A 7,251-nucleotide genomic window follows, 5' to 3' on the forward strand; every position below is an offset into this window, starting at 1 on the left:
ACCACCAATAAACATCATGAACTTCCAAAACACAATCAATATCATCCAAAACACTCTCAAACAACTTCTAAATCAATCAATCATCTCATAAAATCAACCAATCAGCTCTCAAAAACAACAAAAATCAGCTAAAAAACAAGTCATTTCAACACTCAACATATCCCCACACTTAATAAGGAAGCGTCCTCGCGACCCAGGAAAAAGGGAATACAAGTTCAGGAAAAAGCTCAACTTTAATCTTCAATATCTTTTCGCAAAAAAATTCCATCCACCACGACCCCAACTTATAACTTGTATCTGATATAAAAATACAAAGAAAGGAAAACCCTTTTTACACAATAACACTTCTTATCAAACTAAAAAAAATCACAACAAATTTGTAAAGGATATAATAGGTGTCTTCTTCTTCATCAGCATCAGCTTCAACTTTTGCAACCACGAACCCATCACCACAATTCTCCAAAATGTAGCTCACACATGAAATCCAATAGGAAACCACCACGCTCGTATGACATAAAGGAACTCACGACACAAACACTAATACAACACAACCATCTGAATTACTCCTCCAAAAAGAGAGAGTTTCATTAAAAAGCTTCCACCATACATTGGAAAGGTATCAATGAAGATGATCCCTCTTGAAAGATTGATGTTGTCGGAAACGATCCATAGACAAGGATTCATCTACAAAGTTTTTAGGAGGATTTTGAAAAAATTGAAGACAGTACATCCTTTCCAACATGACCAAGTATCTGCTAGGCAAACAAAGGGCATGAAAATACAATATATCCAGCTATTGGGAATCAATGCTCACATTGACATTTATGCACAACTTTGGAATAGGCTTGGAATCATTATGAGAGTGCCTATGCATATACGCTAAGGACCAAGCAAAGTGAGCAGTTAATCTCATTGAAGGATCTGCAGACTGTGAATACTGCTGAGCAAAATGAACATAGTTCTGATAACCTTGACTGGAAGCTGTCCATTCTTTTGGAATTACTGGCCAATTGATCTGAGATCCTGTAAGGCAATCATCCGAACTCCATCCCCTTCTTCTAGAAATCTGATTATCAAACCCATCATAGTCACTAACCAACTGAGGTGGTTGAGATATAGAAGTGTTAGGAGAGGGTAATGGAACAAGGAAAAGTGGATGAAGTGAGGGATAGGAAAAATCATAAAAGGAAGAAAAGGTTAAAGAAGGAGTGGCAGAAATTTGGAGGGAATCACTAAGGAAGGGTGTTAACTGATAAATAGGAAATGTAGAGGGTACATGAATGGATGGAGAAGGACAGGGTTGAGAAGGGGAAAATACCCTATCCTCAATAAAGAAACGGTATGTAAAAATGGAAATTTGAGGGAAAGATGAAGGTTGGAAAAGAAGGGTTAAAATAATTGTGGAATTAGATTGACAAAGGGAAAGATATATAGCATAGCGGTGAGCCATTTGTCGGTAATAGAGGAGGGTAGGAACAGAAGGTCCTAAGAGAGATCGTCTATGATAGGCATCAAAGAAGGTAGCATCAAACGGATTATGTTTTGAAATATAGGCTAAGAGATCCATCCTCAGTTGATTAGTACTCTGGGAATAAATAGGGGCTGTGTTTTGTCTTTGATTCAGAACCACAGAATCAATCATGGGATGCCACGAATTATCATGACAATCAGCCACTTTGGAGGAGTAACTCTGGAACATGTTAGCTATGCGCAACTCCAAATGGTTGACATACAAAACAGCTTGTAATACCACATCCCCCACATACCATGCCATATCCACCTCATCTGGAATTAACAAGTCTCCTCGTAGATACATGTATGACATCAACATGGTATCTGGTGTGACAGAATCTTCAAACACCATCCTTACTACCTCTGTCAGCAACTCAGCAGACCAAGTCCCACTCCATCCATCCTCTGGAAGAGGTAAATCCATCGTGGAAAGCTTCATATAAAAGACCAACTTCTGTAAGTGGTAGTGGACAAAGAAAGAATGGTCTGGTGGAACATATTCCGGAAACTGCTCAAATGTAGACCATAACAAGTCCATTCTGGACTGCAATCTTTCCACTTTATCTTGAAATAGAGGGCATAAGGTAGCCTGTCTCTGAAGAGCAGCCAAGTCCTGCTGTGAAAGAGAAGGGATCAAGGGAACATTAGGGCTTGGAGGAACAGAGCGTGACTTTGCGAGTTGATCTTGCAACTGCTTGATTTGGGAGGCTTGGGATGCCACTGTGTCATTAGCAATCTGTAAAGCTGAAAGTTTGTCATCTAAGATAGCTTGGAACTCCTGCGCTTCTCTGGACATCCTCTCCTTCTCCTCTGAAAGGCTAGTAACCTGGGATTGAGCCTCTAGTGGAGCTTCAAAGAAGAGATCTCATCGCTTTGGGTGGCAACCAGTTGGGTTTACTGTTCCATTTGTTTAAATAAATCTGCTAGGGTATCCTTAGCAGAAGCTAACTCGGATGTCGCCTTATGCAACATGTCCTTAGACTGCATGAGTTCTTCATAAAAGGACACGTACAACTGTTGAACACAGGCTGTCATTGACAACTCAATGGAGCTTTGAATATCTTTACAAAGGAAAGGAATGGCATCTCCTGAGACTAGACTGTGCAGGGAGGGAACTGATATGTCCAATGATCCTTCTCGATGTGCTCTGAATAGGTTATTACAAGTGAGATACCCAGGGAGATCACTGCCAGAGGTAGCAGGGATGGGTACTGAAGGAAGTACGGAAGGAGCTTTATCCTCTACCCTCTTCAAGCGTTTGCGCTGGATGACCAGGGGAGGCGGAGAATCATCATCCTCTATGTCAATGGGTTCTGACTCATCTGAAGGTGGAGGAGAAGGTATTGGATCTGATGGAGGAGGTGGAGGCACAGTCTTCTAGAAACCTGAATAGGTCAAGACGGCAGGCAAATATGATCCATATGTGACATTGGTAACATTACCCCTGGTGACTTTGATGAAATATTGATCCATTTTAGTGAGGAGGTAAGTGCTCCAATCAATAGCAACTCCTTTCAACACCATCCTGGAAACTGTAAAAAGCTCTTTGGACAAGTACTGGGATGGCGTTTTGGCAGGCATAAACCTGTCCTGGAGAAACTGACAGATCATCTTCCATACGGGATCAGTGATCATAGAAAAGGAAACTCCTGAAGAGTTAATCACCTTCTTAACATCCAGTATTTCCCTTGTTTGCTTTTGCAACAGCTTCAAAATCTCGTCATTAGAGAAAAGCTGACGAGTGGTAACAAAAGGTTCACATTTGGAGGGAAGAGACAGAGCCTTCCCTAAGCCTCGAGGTGTCAAAGTCATAGAAATTCCCTGGACTAGTCCTGTCTTCTTGCTGTAAGAGGCTAGAAACTCATCACATAACGACGGATCCTCTGGAAGAAATGGAAAAGAAGTAGCCACAAAAGCAGCAAGTCGCGCCTTCGTGAGAGGCTCAAAAGTAAGTAGGTAAGAGTAATCCCTACTAACTAATGGGACGTACTGGATAGGGGGAGGAGCATGAGAAGGCGCCATTCAGATGGGTACACACACCACAAACACAGACAATCAAGGAGAATGCCTGCAAAGCAACAGACAAAAATCCAAGGATAAGAGAACAACCAAAACAATAAAATGTGACTCGACCAACTAACCCCAAGCAAACCACAGCCTAGAAAAAATTCGACAGGATCTCGAGACAAATGTGACCGAAAGCTTCATGCTATGCATCAGACAGACACCCAGAACCCCGTATCAGGCAATAAAAGAAAAAACTGCAGACCGTACCCTGAACCGTAACAAAGACAGTAAACCAAATCATTACCACATCTGACACATATCAAGACTACATCGTTGATAAACCAGGACGGGACCATGGAAATAACTCCAAAGATTGCGCACACCCATCCCACGAAACGGTTCATTAAAAAGGGGAATTAAGTGCAGTGAGGGGGAAATTAATTTAATGAAAGGTTTATTTTAAGAAATTATTAATAATGGGTGAATTTTTATTAGGTGATAAACCTTACCAAGAAAACGGCGGTTCCTTATTATAAATTTAATTACCAAGTATTAGGTTAAAACGGTGCGTTAATTCGAATCCCGGACTTCGATACCCAGACTGGGTCTCTAAATGCAAGTTCATTGATTACAAATTAAGGTGATGTGGAGCGCTTTTTTGCCAGCGCGTGCTCTTGTGACGGCTGGTTCATTTTAATTAAAAATTAAAGTGCCTCTGTAGCGCACGTAGCGCGTGCTAAGTGAACGGCGGGTTTATTTTAATTAACAAGTATGTGTGTGTATAGCGCGAATGCGCGTGGAAACTGTGAGTGAATAAAGAGTTCATTTTAACAATTAATGTGTGATTAAGGGAGAAATGAAAATAAATAAAACACATAAAATAAATACCTGGAAGGGGTGTGTATGTAATGCCTAAATGTGCACGGAAGAGTCTCCCAAAAGAAGTGAATCCAGTAAAGGAAAAGTAAAGATCAGTGACAAAACAACAAAGACAACACCTTAGCGGGATTGTGGATTGTTATTTTTTGTTAGGAGTGTATGACGAGTTATTAGTATGCGTGGTGTTTGTGTTGTTGGTGTTTTGTTTTTTAATTTTGTTTTGTTGTGTTTTGTTTTTGTTTTTTTTTTCTTGGTGTTTTATTTATAAATATGGGTTCCATGTATGAAAAATAGAAAATTTAAAGAAAATTTTACTATTTTTAAATGAATTTTCTACATTGGTTGGTAATTTGGGGAATAAATTGGGAAATATTTAATTTTCAGAAATTGTGGGGTGGGAAATTCCCAACGAAAAATTTTCCAAAAATTGGCAAAAAGCGAAGGGAATTTTTAGAAATTTTTAGGAGGTGGAAATTTATTTATAAATTAAGTAAATCAGTTAAATCAGGAAAATCAGCTTAGTCGGGTAAGTGAGGTCAAATTAAGTCAGCTAAGTCAAGGTAGGCTAGATAAGTCAGGCAAGTCAAATCTGGTCTAGTCAGGTTAGTCAGATGGAACGAGGTTAGTCTAGGTGAAGTCAGAGAAGTCAGTTAAGGCAAGTTAGTGGAGACTAACCTAAAGGGGGTTAGTTAACCTAAGTAGGGTTAGGGTTAGGGTTAGGGTTAGGGACCTAACTAGGGGTAGGTAGAACTAACCTAACTAGGGTTAGTGAGAGGGGGTTAGGTTAAGTTTACTAACCTAACTAGGGTTAATGAGGGGGGGTTAGGTTAAGTTTACTAACCTAACTAGGGTTAGTGAGGGGATGAACCTAACTAGGGTTAATGAGGGGGGTTAGGTTAAGTTTACTAACCTAACTAGGGTTAATGAGGGGATGAACCTAACTAGGGTTAATGAGGGGGGGTTAGGTTAAATTAGTTAAACTAATGTTAGGTTAGGTAAACTAATGTTAGGTTAGGTAAACTAACCTCTAATGACAGTTAGGGAGGAGGAGGAGGGGGAAGAGGAGGAGGGTGGCGGCGGCGGCAAGGATGCGGCGGACGTTTCGGGCCGAAGGCAGCGGCGTCGGGCGACTCCTGGCGGGTCGACGAGCGACGGGCGGGGCCTTCGGACAAGCGACGGGGAGGGGCGGGGCCGCTGGATGGTCGACGGGGAGGGGCGGCAAGGCGACGGGTGCGGCACGGGCGGCGATCGACGGCGACGGGTTGGCGGAGGCGGGAGGCAGTGCGCGACGTGGAGGAGGGGCAGCGCGGCGAGGAAGAACGACAGCCCACGAGGAGGGGAGGCAGCACCACGAGGAGGGGAGGAGAAAGGCAGGAGGAGAAGGAGGAGGAGGGAGAAGAGGAGGAGGAGGAGGAAAGGTGGAGGGAGGAAGAAAAGAGGGAGGGGAAGGGAAGCAGAAGGTGGGGGAGATGGGAGGGGAGGGTCGGGGAGAGAGAAAGAGGAAAGAGGAAGAAGGAGAGAGAGAGAGAGAGAGAAAGAGGGGGAGGGTGGTTGTGGGTGTTCGGTGGGGGGAGGGGTGGGGTCCATGGGCGGGGTGCCCAAGGGGGGGGAAGGGGGGTAGGGGAGGAAAATGGGCAGGGGCCCAAAGGGAGGTGTACATAGGGGAAGAGGGAAGGGTTAATGGGTAGGGGCCCATACAAGGGGCGTACCCCCTCGTCCCGCGCGCGTGAGAGGGGCGAGGGTAAAAAAATTTGCCGTGACGGGATTGAATGGGCGCCGGAACGTCGCGATGGGGAACGTGGAGGCGATCGAGGCGCGTTAAGACGCGTAAATTCAAAAAAGGGCGCGTTCACTTATAAGATGGGCGCGCGAAAACACATAAAAATAAAGAAAAATTAATAACTCCCAATCCGGACGTCAAAACGAAATAGCGTAAAAACAAAAAGTGGGCAGGACGACAGGGGGAAAACAAGAAAAATATATGATGACAGAGGTTCCGCGGGGGGGGGGGGATAAAGGGCGGTCACGTGCAAAAAACACAAAAAACGAACCAAAAAACGCAAGTAAAAATTAATATCGAAAGATCCGTGCATCGGAATGAGGTGCAGAAAAAAGGAGAACTGTGCAGAAAGACGTGCCCGACAATCCTATCACATCAAACATAATTCCGACTGAGATAAGACGCGTTCACGTGGGAAAAACCCAAAAAACAAACCCGAAAATGGGATCAAAAATTAATATTGGACGAACCGTTCATCGGAATGACATGCAGTAAGAAGGAAAAATGTCCGGAGGAAGGGGTGGCACAGAGTTGTCATGTTAAACCGCAGTTCTAGTGGAAGTAGGAGGAGTTTACATGCGAAAAACTCCAAAAATACGCCCGAAAACTCATTTAAAAATTAATAATAAAAAATTCAAAAGTCAAAAAAGGATGGAGGAAAAAGGAAAAAGGTAGGAGAAGGCACGGGGACATGACTGTCAAATCAAATTGGAATTCCGATGCAAACAGGGCAGGTTCACATGGAAAAATGTCAAAAAGTCACACGAAAAAGTCTTAAAAAACCCGGAAAATTAATATTGGACAAATCGTGTATCGGAATGACACAGAATAAAAAGGAAAAATATCAAGGTAAAAGTGGTTGTCAGGGCTATGGCATCAGATCACGATTCCGAAGCAAGAAAAGCGCATTCACATGGAAAACCGGCTAATTTGTGCAAAATACTGCAAAAATTAATAACTCGAAAATCGTGGACCGGAACAGGGGTAGGTAAAAAGGAAAAATGGTCAGGTCAAAGAGAGGAATAGGGCTATAACGTTGGATTTGGACTTCGGTGAACGTAGGGTGCATTCAC

At 43.1% G+C, this 7,251-nt stretch overlaps 1 non-coding gene across 1 annotated transcript; it reads right to left on the reverse strand.

Moving 5' to 3' along the window:
• Window positions 1-210: 210 nt before the first annotated feature.
• LOC148018937 (small nucleolar RNA SNORD36) lies at window positions 211-280 on the reverse strand. Its single transcript, XR_015687601.1, has one exon. It is a non-coding gene; the product is annotated as a small nucleolar RNA SNORD36 (small nucleolar RNA).
• Window positions 281-7,251: the final 6,971 nt, after the last annotated feature.

Source organism: Lygodium microphyllum, chromosome 20 (genome assembly GCF_053477565.2).
Source record: "Lygodium microphyllum isolate KBCC chromosome 20, Lygodium_microphyllum_v1.1.10, whole genome shotgun sequence".
NCBI classification, from domain to species: domain Eukaryota; kingdom Viridiplantae; phylum Streptophyta; class Polypodiopsida; order Schizaeales; family Lygodiaceae; genus Lygodium; species Lygodium microphyllum.